Genomic DNA, 12,657 nt, shown 5'->3' on the forward strand with positions numbered 1-12,657 from the left:
TTAATCTGCAGTGAACATGCAACTATATGCGTGTTGTAAAATAATTGGAATTATTCAGGGTTCGTTTGGACATTTTATACATTACACTGGTTTTCTAGCCATTTCAGGTGCACAATTCAAAATTAAACTACATGCACATGTTCTATGCATACAAATTGGTTGAAAAATCAAATGTGTGTCCTTCAGTCCATGCTTAGGTCCCATGCAAGAAATGGGAATGAATTTTTCGGGGTTCGTTTGGCCTTTTTTATACATTAACTGGGTTTTCTAGGCATTTTATGTGCATAATTCAAATTTGAACTACAAGTACATGCTCCAATGCACCAAAGTTGGTTGAAAAATCACATGTGTGTCCTTGGGTGCATTTCTAGGTCCCATGCAAGAGATGGGAATGAATTTCAAACACCAGGGCACTGTTGATTGCCGGCAAAATGTTGAGATGCATGGTTCTTAAATTATAGTAAATCCAAAACTCATCTGAAATTCATGAAACTTGGCATGCTATCATGGATCGGCATCAACATGATGTGGTGAATGTTTTGTCCCATTTGGGGTAGGTTTGGGTATAAGCTTCTCACAAACCAGAGCTTCCCACAACAAGCATGTGGTTTTGATAGGGAACGTACCACCTTTGGGGACGGGACGATATCCGTTGCCTCTTATTGCTTTCAAAAAATTTCTAGTGTCAACATAGAACAACAAGAGTGTTGTGTTTAATCTTGGAATTTTTTGGGGTTCGTTTGGCCTTTTTATACATTAACTGGATTTTCTAGGCATTTTATGTGCATAATTCAAATTTGAACTACAAGCACATGCTCCAATGCACCAAAGTTGGTTGAAAAATCACATGTGTGTCCTTTGATGAATTTCTAGTCCCATGCAAGAGATGGGAATGAAATTCAAACACCAGGGCACTGTTGATTGCCGGCAAAATGTTGAGATGCCTGGTTTTTAAATTCTAGTAAATCCAAAACTCGTCTGAAATTCATGAAACTTCACATGCTATCATGGAGCGGCATCAACATGCCGTGGTAAAAAATTTGTCCCAATTGTGGCAAGTTTGGGTATAAGCTTCTCACAACAAGCATGATGGTTCTGATATGGAATGTAACACCTTTGGGGACGGGACGATATCCGTTGCCTCTTATTGCTTTCAAAAAAAATTCTTGTGTCAACATAGAACAACAGGAGTGTTGTGTTTAATCTTGGAATTTTTCAGGGTTCGTTTGGCCTTTTTTATACATTAACTGGGTTTTCTAGGAATTTTATGTGCATAATGCAAATTTGAACTACAAGCACATGCTCCAATGCACCTAAGTTGGTTGAGAAATCACATGTGTGTCCTTGGGTGAATTTCTAGGTCCCATGCAAGAGATGGGAATGAAATTCAAACACCAGGGCGCTGTTGATTGCCAGCAAAACATTGAGATGACTGGTTTTTAAATTCTAGTAAATCCAAAACTTGTCTGAATTCATGAAACTTGACATGCTATCATGGAGCGGCATCAACATGTTGTGATAAACAATTTGTCCCATTTGGGGCAGGTTCGGGTGTAAGCTTCTCACAAACCAGAGCTTCTCACAACAAGCATGATGGTTTCGATAGGGAACGTCCCACCTTTGGGGACGAAACAATATCCATTGCCTCTTATTGCTTTCAAAAAAAATCTAGTGTCAACATAGAACAATAGGAGTGTTGTATCAATTTTTGTGATTTTTCGGGGTTCGTTTGGACATTTTGTATGCATTAACTAGGTTTTCTAGGCATTTTATGTGCATAATTCAAATTTGAACTACAAGCACATGCTCCAATGCACTAAATTTGGTTGAAAAATCTAATATGTGTCCTTCGGTGAATTTCTAGGTCCCGTGCAAGAGATGGGAATGAAATTCAAACACCAGGGCATAGTTGATAGCCGGCAAAACGTTGAGATGCCTGGTTTTTAAGTTCTAGTAAATCCAAAACTCGTCTGAAATTCATGAAAGTTGGCATGCTATCATGGAGTGGCATCAACATGTCGTGGTAAAAAATTTGTCCCATTTGGGGCAGGTTCGGTTATATGCTTCTCACAAACTAGAGCTTCTCACAACAAGCATGATGGTTTCGGTAGGGAACGTTCCACCTTTGGGGACGAAATGATATCCATTGTCTCTTATTGCTTTCAAAAAAATTCTCATGTCAACATATAACAACAAGAGTGTTGTGTATTTTGGGATTTTCTGGGGTTCGTTTGGACATTTTTATGCATTAACTGAGTTTTCAATACATTTATGTGCATAATTCAAATTTGAAGTACATGCACATGCTCCAGTGCATATAAATTGGTTAAAAAATCAAATATGTGTCCTTGGGTGCATGCTTAGGTCCCATGCAAGAAATGGAAGTGAATTTCAAACACCAGGGCACCGTTGATTGCCGGCAAAACATTGAGATGCCTGGTTTTTAAATTCTAGTAAATCTAAAACTTGTCTAAAATTCATGAAACTTGGGATGCCTTCAGGGAATGGCACCCGACATGTTGTGGCATTTTTCGTGTCCATTTTGGGAGAAGGTGCACTCGAATAATGACAGCCAACAAAGGCATTTGAAAAAATAGCTGCCACTTTAATATCTCAAACGTTTGTATAATTCAAACCGTGCGTGTTCTGTTAACCATTCACGTGATGCCACGTGTCTTGGTTTTTATGGCTATAGAAGGTGTCGTGCGGGCAGCTAGTTGACCTTGACTGAATGGGAGGCATGCGAGCACAACACGGTGCGCAGGCTGACCGAGAGGCGTGCAAGCTGTCCTCTAGTGCGCAGGCTAACCGGGAAGCGTGCGAGTTCTATGCTGCGCATGCTCACTTGGAAGTGAGCCCTTTGACTTCCATGGCCGCCCGCCTTCCTCTACATTAATGGTGCCCGAGCCGCTGTTTAATATGGGCAGCCTTACTGTTCACCTCCCATTCCCCTCCCTCCCGCAGGCCTCCACCAACGCCATGGCGCAGAATGATCATCTGCCACTAGTCTTCAAGTTTGGTGAAGTCGACTCTGAGCCAGAGGAGATAGAAAATAAGGAGGAATGGGGCCTCATGGACATGGCCCAGAACAAGCTGGCCGCGCGATTGCTACCCCCGCTCCCATCCCAACTCCCATCCCTGCGCCCGCGCCAGCGACCATCCCCCGTAGCATTGACCGGCTGGTGGTCGAGCACTATCGCAGAGCTGCAAGCCGCGGGCATCAGCAAGGTATCCGCAGACCCGCGCGAGCTCGTGTACATGCCAGCACCAGCGCTCGTGCCCGTGCCCATGCGCGCCCCTCCACCCACCGTGGCGCCGGCCCCGTGCATTTGGTTGCAACTGTCGTGCCCGTGCCCCTGCCTGTGCGCGCCCCTCCACACACCGCAACACCGATCCCCGTGCGTTTGTCTGCACCCGCCGTGCCCGTGCCCATGTGCGCGATCCCCTCAGCGACATGGGACGCTGCCATCGACCGCTACCTCTCAACGGCGCCAGTTGTCGTCCTCCCGTACCCCGCCCATCGATCGCGCGATGACGTGATGTTTGATTTACAAGTTAAGAACATTTTGTGCTGCCTTGAATACTTCAACAGCGGCGTCCCGGAGGACGACAACGACAACGACATCGCGACATGCCGCCTCCGCTGCCGCCAAAAATATTTTTTTTGGGGTTTAATATTGTATCTCGAATTCTCGATCATATGAATATAAATTCGCAGTGTGACTGAATGAAAGATATGGTTTGAACGAACTTGCGTTTTTCTCTCTTAATGTAAAGACTTATCAAACAATTTTCTGTTGAAAAAATGTCAATGGTTTTTCAATATAAAACACTCATCGCAAACGTTTTAGTTAGAACACCTGTATGCAAACCGACAGCTTTCCCAGGAAGCCAAGGGAAAATGCACCGAGCAGGATTTCTGCATCCCTTCAACGCAAATGGTTGTTTTGCATGACCCGTGCGCAACCACGTGCAAACAATTGGGTAAGATTTTCATATCTGTCTTTTTGGGTATGTTGCCATTTGTCAAACTGGAAAGATTGACATTTGTTTATCTAGTAACATTTCCATTTGTCAACCTTGTAACACTGCGATTTGTCAAAATATGCAGCTAAAAATCACTAGCACTATCTAATTTTTGGAACTAAAATCACTAGCACTATTCATATGGACACCACTAGCTAGCGTGAATTGATGGACGCATATGCAAATGTACCATGGATTACATACAAGAAGTCATCAACCCACAACGATAATGAGGATACACGTTGGATTATAGATCATTTCCAACAAAACATTCTAGTAAAGTTTTTCTCACACAACAAATAACAAAGCGATTAAATGAACTTCAGCTCAACCACTCGTCGGCGTTGGAAATGCTTTCTTTGAACCAGAAGTGATTCTGTGGGAAGGGCCAGCTACTGTCAATCTCGAGACCAATGCAAGACTGATCATCCAGGCTAAAGCGGCCTATGTCAGGACCCACGTTGGGATGGTAGGCAAGCATAGTAATGTCTGAGGTATAGATATAGTTGCTTCTAATAAATGGTAATAATGTTGTGTCGACAGCAGCTGGATCGCCTTCCACCATCATTGGATAGTTTTGTCCAAGGAAGAGTGAGTTTCCTCCAAGACTTTCAATACTGAACCAGGGAGAAGGTGTTGGTGCTAGTACACTAGTATCCATCCCGAATACCCTGCAACAGATGTTGGAATAGGTCCGGAGAGTGCGACCATGCGAGACAACACATGCTTCCTTAGTAACATCAACAGTGCGCTGTATACACACAAGAAGAGGTGATCCATCGGAATAAGTTGCCAGGCGCCACTGAGTATATGGGTCCTTCTCATCCTCATGCTCATAAAAAGTTTCAATTATAGGTGGTGGAATGTTCACAGGACCTTGGAAACACAAGAAGGTTAATTAGTAAAGGGAAACTAGCTAACCCGCATGCATGTGGATGAAACAATCATAATTACCGTGGAAGACAAACATACCGAAAGCATCAGGATTCCATGCAAAAACAGTGCCACGAGTGGTGGAAGGAAACACAAGACCCTCGTATTGAATTGCATCATAGTACTCATCCGTGTATAGAAATTGATTTTTGAGCAATATCCATCGAGGCGTGGAAGGAAGGACGACAACAAGCTTGTCGAAGATAGCAACAACTTCATAGTTCGTGTAATCCCAAGAGCGGTTGGGAACTCGACAAATTGCTATCTTCCATAGACGACGGTCACCATGATCATATTTGAACTCACGTAGAATAACGGTGTACTCAACCTCTGGGCAGTCGTCTGAGATTTTTGGAAGTGGAACCTGGTGACGAGTGTACACATTCACAAGTTCCCACTCGCAATTGTACCCAATATAAACAACCCAATCTCCATTTGCACCTGCCCAAGCCTTGTCCTCAAGCGATGGCATCTTAACCTCATACGTATCATTATCAAGCGGCATCAACTTACACAAGGCGAGGCTTCCCTCATCCTCGCGCCAGTCAGCAGGGTCACGGCGAAGAAGATAGGGGAGATCAAACCACTCCTGAACCCTTGGGTTCCTTGTAATGATGTTATTAGTTGAGTCGAGAATGGTCTTGAACGGACCTACCATGCTAGCCGAGGTGATGATGTCGCACCGATCAATGAGTTCCTCAACCGTGTCATCATTTAGATCGGGGCAAGAATAACGGGGTCATTTCTGGCATGTTCCCTCCATGGAGAAGACGATCAAACAATGGAAGAAGGAAAGGTGAAGGAAAATGATGGAGGGAGGAAGAGCGTGCGACAACAGTTCCAAATCAAGAGGGAAAGGCGAAGAGTCGATGGACAGTTGCCACGATACACGAAGAGGCGCCTGGGGAGCGAATGGTTGCCACATAGGTCACACGCTGACGACAAGGCCTGAGTGAACTGCATGTATATTGCACACACCTTGATCTGGCTGACCGTTTATTTTGTGTTGCCTAATCACAAACAGTTCATCCGACTGAATCGTATGTTGTATATCGCACACACCTTCATCTGGCTGCCCGTTTCTTCTGTGTTTCCTAATCACAAATAGTTCATCCGAGTGAACCTTATGCTGTGTATCGCACACACCTTCATCTGGCTGCCCATTTATTTTGTTCCTCCTCATCGCAAACAGTTAATTGAACTGAACCGTATGCCCTTCATCGCACACGCAACTAAAATCTGAACCGTGTTTGATGCATCCGTCATCGCAAATGTTTTATACATTTCTGACAGTTTTCATACACCACCGTTTGCGATTATTGCATCGCACACAGTTTCTCGAAGGGTCTCTGATCATAGTGTCGCTTTAGCAGCATCCTGCAATAGTGGCAAGAGGTCTTTCTCATCTTCAAGAAGTTAAGTGCAAATCCTTCCGAGCTACCATCTTCGACAAGATCATATCGTCATCGACACCATCACCGACAAGAATGTGAAGGTCACGAGCTCAACACCAACAACTACTCTAGGACTTCACCATCTAACTTGCATCTTCGCCAAGAGACTTCAAGGCATCTTCGTCTTTGGACATATGGCATCTTCACCTACTCCACAAGCTCAAGTCCACTACTTCCACGAGCTACTTCGGCTTCACCAACACCAATGAGATTCCATACTTTGGGACTCATGACCCCGAATAGTACCTCAAGTGGGAAGATGGACGACTACCTCAATCTACATCAAATACCCTTCGAAGAACAAGTGAAGTTCGCCACAAGTAAATTCCACAACTACGCGTCGACATGGTGACTACACACACCTTCGATGAGCTTCAACATGAGCTGGCCCAAGATGAAGAAAGCAATGCAGCGAGAGTTTTTGCCTTCCACCTACATGGAACATCTTCTACACCAATTGGAGAACACCAAACAAGGATCCATGTCCCTCGACGAGTACTTCAAGAACATGAAGAAAGCCTTGCGATGAGCCGGTGTGGACGACCCCATTTGGATGAAGTTTTACTTCACGATGGGATTGAACAACGACATCACCAAGACCCTCTTCACCAACAACTACGAGTCCCTCGATGACTTGTACTTTGGTGCTCTCAAGGCGGAGAAAGAACTCAAGAAGGCCAAGTTTACTCGATCCCAAGCACACTTCATGTCGACCACGCTTCAAAACGACGAGCATGAGGCTAGTACCACCAAGATATCCAAGCTTGATGAGATGCAAGATGACGTTCCCAAGTTCGACTTCACCGCCATCCGTCTTTGTCGAATTGACGATGCTGAGTCTACTATGACTCTTTTTGAAGATGGTGTGGCGACGAGTACGACTACGGCGCAACTCAAGGACCAAGTGTCATGGGAACGTCATCCGTCATCCGTCTTTGTCGCATTGACGATGCTGAGTCTACTATGACTCTTTTTGAAGATGGTGTGGCGACGAGTACGACTACGGCGCAACTCAAGGACCAAGTGTCATGGGAAACCACGGCCACCTATGGGACCAAGGGTCCCTTGCTAGTTCGGCAGGGGGGATGTCACGTTGCACTAAGAGCGGAAGAGCGCAGGGCAGCACAGCTGAGATCACACAAGCAATTTTACCCAGGTTCGGGCCGCCGCGAGGCATAAAACCCTACTCCTGCTTTGGTGGATTGATGGTGTAAATATGGTGGTCGTCATAGCGTGTTTGCCCGGCAGGGTCCCCTAAGGATGAAACGGCTACATGCGTATGAAATGTGAGGGTGCGGACTAGCTAATCCGGGGTCCAGCCCTTTCTAAGGTTGCCATGGGCCTCCTGTAATAGGCTAAGGGGTCACCACAGTGGAAAATATGTCATTATGTACTGATAAGATAGAAAATAGTGCTATCATACCTAACTCTGCAGGCTGACGGAGCGCATTAAATGTGTCGCTCGACGTCACATCGTCGCTCGCCCTGCAAGCCTTGCCGGACTATCTTGCCAACTTCGCGCCTACTCGCTCGACACATCGCAGCATGGGTGTCATCTGTAGGTATCTTCTGTAGAAAATGGCCGACATGTGGCAAATGGCTACCACTTAGTAACTTTGCGGCTTGACACCGCACTAATTGATGACGTGCATCGTGGTGGGGTAGTTTGGTGAGGTGGTTTTGCCTCCGCGAGTCCCAGAATGCCTTGCAGGGGTGTCTTGGGGGTTTTCTTGCGGGGGTTACCCCGTCCTCGCCAGGCTCGTCTTCCCGGAAAGGGAGGCTTTACTCCTGGTGGCTTCTTACTTCCTTGGCTTGGTCATGGTCCTCTTGATCTGCATGTTGGTCCTTTGAATCTCTTGGTCTCTTGTACTTTGGCTTATAACCTTATACATGCGCCTGTATCTCCACTGTCCATGCATGAGTCGGGGGAAAATATATGCCCTTATTTGTTTTCCCCGACATAAGCCCCTGGGCCTGAGCCATACATGTAGTGCGGCATGTTGGGTTAGGCCCCAAACAGTGTACGGACACGTGGCAGGAGAAGGCTGCCGATGCTAGTTTTGCCATGACGACTAGTCAATCCAACGTCCACTTCGTGTAATTACTGCAAGTCGTGGGGGCGTGGGACGGTTGAAGTTAAGGTAAAATGGTAACTTTTGGAAGCATCACGCCTCTGCTCCATGCCCCTTCCCTTAAAGAAAGGAAAATGCAGAGTGGCACAGTTCACCTGTTGCCTGTTTTGCCCCTTCCATCATCTTCCTCTACAAGCCAAATCACCGCCCCTTCTCCCACTTTCACTTGCCCGATGACGCCCTTCTCACCAGACCCCTTCTCCCATTCGCATCGCTGCTCGCGGGAATGGGGAACAAGCCTGCGGAAAAAGGGAAGCATATGGCCACGACGAAGGAGGTGGCCGCCGAGGGGAGCAAGAGGGCTGCGGAGTTGAACAGGAAGCGGATGGGGTATGCCGTCTTCCTTCCGTCAAATCTGGATGGCCCAGTTCTGCAAGCAAGGTATGGGTATCTATGGCGGAGGCCCGTCCCAAAAGGGCAGGGGCGCCCAACGTTCTTGCAGAGGGGAAATAAGATCCGCCAGACTCGTACCGATTCTTCTGCGCTTATTTCATCTGTTTCCTCTGTCCCCCTTTCTCGGAGTTCTTTGAGGCGATCATGACCATCTACGGATTCCACCTCCTTGACTTCACGCCAAATGCAATGGCGACCATGGCCATTTTTGCCCACTTGTGCGAGAACTTTGTCGAAGTCCCCTCCAATGTGGATCTATTTAGGCACTATTTTGTTCCACGAGTGGAGAACAAGGGTCATCGCTCCGGGAACATTAGCTGGATGCCGCGGGTGGCGAGCAAGCTTTGGGATTACATCCCTGGTAAGTAGCGCGAGAGATGGGATGAGTGGAGAGGGGATTGATGCTAGATTCATGATGAGCAAGCCCCTGATTTCTACGAGGCACGAACAGAATGCATCGAGCGCGGCAAGGAATGGAGCGCTTATGGCCTCACCAACGATAGGTTGCGCCCGGCAATAAACAGGATCACCCGTTTGAAGACTACCAGGCTAACCATTGAGCATGTGGGGGCGGATTTTCCCCTCCGCCGCACTTCGCCACTGCAGAAGAGGGACAGAACGGCTTGGTTGTATGGAGATGCTGGGGACAGGATGAGGTTTCTCCCGGGATTGGCCAACAACTTGTCAGTTTATGGCCATGCCTGGTTGTGGGACTAGTTGTTTGGCCGCTTTGAGATGTTCAAGCTCCCGGCAACAGTTATCCCACTGAACATCAATTCAGCACGGGACCAAATACTGAAATGGATGCCAGACTACAACGCACATGGAGTGGAAAGCGATTGGCAGCTGCCCACTCTTGATGAAGAGCTTGAGTGGTCTAGTGCTCTAGTGGAGAGGGCCACCAGGGTTGAAACCAGGATGTACAAGTGCACCTCCTCCATGGAGGTGGCGTATATCCTGAGGAGGATTGAGGAGGACAAAGTTGCTCGTCTCACAGAGATGGCAAGGGCCGGGAAGGGCAAGGGGAAAGAAGATGAGAGTTCTTCCCTCGGCGGCAACGAGGCGCAGGCCACGGAGGGGGCTACCGGGGAAGAACTTGTGGGGATGTTCCTGACAGGAACCAGTTTGCCGGACTCGATGCCCTAGCTACAGCAGCAACGAAACTCCAAGAGGGGGTGAGGAGATCGGTGAGGTGGCAGAGCTCGAGGTGGAATGGCTTGCGGTTGGGTCCCAAGCCCCCGAGCCGGTCTTGGATCAGCACCCTCGTAGGCATACTACTAACCGGGGGCAGTGGCTCCTAATCTAGCGCCTGCCCAAGAGGGTGAAGAAAACTGACGTCGTGTGCCACCAATCCCCTCGCCTTGCCGGGATCAAGACTTCCCCCGCCAAGCAATTAGCGGATGTGGAAGCTGATTCCAGCCCCCACTCTGGCTCGAGCTCTTCTTAGAGCTCGCCCCTGCTGGAGCCCCCGGCGCCTCGCCTGGTGTCAGAGTTGCCGGAGAGTTCTGCCCCTCCACCTCCAAAGAGAGGAAGGGAGCCCTCTTGTAACATCCCAAAATTCTAAATTTCGGAATGTTATATTAAATAAATAGTTTTGATTGTGGTGTAGTTGCTTGTGTGAAATTGAGTGAAATTTGAAACTTTTTGAAAGTTAAATGAGAGGGAATGAAATGACTTTCCCCAAACTTTCACCTTGCATGTTTGTTCTCAATGAATTCAAATTCATTTCATCACAAAACCCTAGAGTGAAGATGATATGACTTCTTCCATTTAATAAATTTAAAAGGGTTTTGAAAAGATTTTGAATTCCATCAAAAATATTTCAAATTCAGAAACTTTATGCAACTCAGTAAGTTTCATGAGAGAAGATAAAATGACTTCTTCCAATGCTAATAAAGAGAGTTGGAAGTTTCAAAGAATCAAATTGAAAGTCCCATTGAAATTATTTCAATTTGGAGTTATTTGATTTTTATTCAAATTATTTTTCTCCAAAAACAAAATATGTGGAAAATAGGGTAAAACGATTACCTACAGTAAAAAAGTGGAGAGAAATGAGTTTGAAATCATTTTGGTATTTTAAAATATTTTAACTTGGTTTTTAAATGAACCGGTAGCACAATTTGCTTTATTTAATTTTTTATGGAATTTATTTGCCGCTAAAAATATGTTCATGTTTTAGAAAATATTTTTCTGAAAAAAAATTATCTATAATATGCCTATATAAAATTTTATTTTAATTTCGTTATTCAGTTTTCTTTTTCTCCTTTTATTTTTTTAAATGCACGTACGTCGTAACTATATGTCGCCCACACGCGCAGCAGCGCCCCACTTTTTTTCCTACATGGCCCAGGCCCAGCCAGCAATTACCTTCTCAGTTTTTTTTCTTTTTCCTTTGGCCGAATAAAAAAACTGCGGCGTGCGCGCGGCCGGCCCGTGGTGCTTTTGAGCCCATGCAATTTCCTTCATTTTATTTGTTCGTCTATGTTTAGTCCCACATTGCCTAGCCTTAAACACCTAAACCTGTTTTTCACTTATAAATATAGACCCATAGAGCCTCCAAAAATCATCTGATTCAGGTTAAATCAATATTTTGGTTTGACTAGATTCACTAAAGAAAAATATATTTCTCATCTCCGGCGGGAATTCTGGAAGTCGTCTCCTCTCTCTGAAGTTGTCTTTTTCTTTACCTTATAAAGGTATCTTTCTTCATATTTTTTATATATACTCCCATAGATTATTATTTTTTAGACTAGTGTATGGTAGAATAATTAGATTTACCAATTAGTCTCTGTATTTATACATTAGACCTAGAAATCCTTTAGCCGTAACTATTTTTCTTTCGTAAAACAGTTTGGCCCTAATTTTTCAAATAGCCATAATTTTTTACTCGTTCATCCAAATTAGACGAAACCAACGCCAATATTTTCATCTTGATTCCACCTATCTAGTGAATCTATCAAATAAAATTTTTGCAACTTTCAAATTTCGAAATTTGTTTAGATTCATATTCAAACTTCTTTATATCATATCTTTTTGTCCGTAGCTTCGTTCCCAATGAACTGAACTGCATCGGATTCGTATTGAAGTAATCTTTCCGTTCGCACAATTAGTGTCATATTTCCAACGTATAATTTTGATCTTAACCAGTTACTCTAGTAGTCCACCAAAGAGTTGTTACACAACATTCTAAGCAGATTCAATGCTATGTTGAATTACTTGATCCGTTATTTTCAATCTAGTAGTTCTTTTTCCTACATATTCATATTGACTTCCTACATCCAGTAGCATCATTAGTTTCAACTTTTTATCTTTCCAAATTTGAACGATTCAAATTTGAACTCGAAGCTTCACTTGATCATATCTTGTAAACTGTAGCGCTTTTTCAATTGATTCCTTTTTTTCAAATTGAATCCCTAGGCATAATCTAACATCTTGAGCCGTCACCACACTTCTTCATCGAAATTAGGATCTGATCTTGCAAAATAATTTGATTTTGTTCTTTTGGAGTTTTTGCAATCTTCCTTTGGATTTTTTGGGTCTTTGAGTGATTGCTTGATAAAATTGCTTACTTACGATAGATTGATCGAAGTGTGACGAGTAGAACTATCTACAATTATGAGTGTGAAGAATCTTCATCAACAGCACAAGGCAATTTCACACCTTGATCATACTTTTCTATACCCAGTTTTTATTATGCATTACTTCACCCTTACAAATTT

This window comes from Triticum dicoccoides, chromosome 6A, assembly GCF_002162155.2.
Source record: "Triticum dicoccoides isolate Atlit2015 ecotype Zavitan chromosome 6A, WEW_v2.0, whole genome shotgun sequence".
Classification (NCBI taxonomy): domain Eukaryota; kingdom Viridiplantae; phylum Streptophyta; class Magnoliopsida; order Poales; family Poaceae; genus Triticum; species Triticum dicoccoides.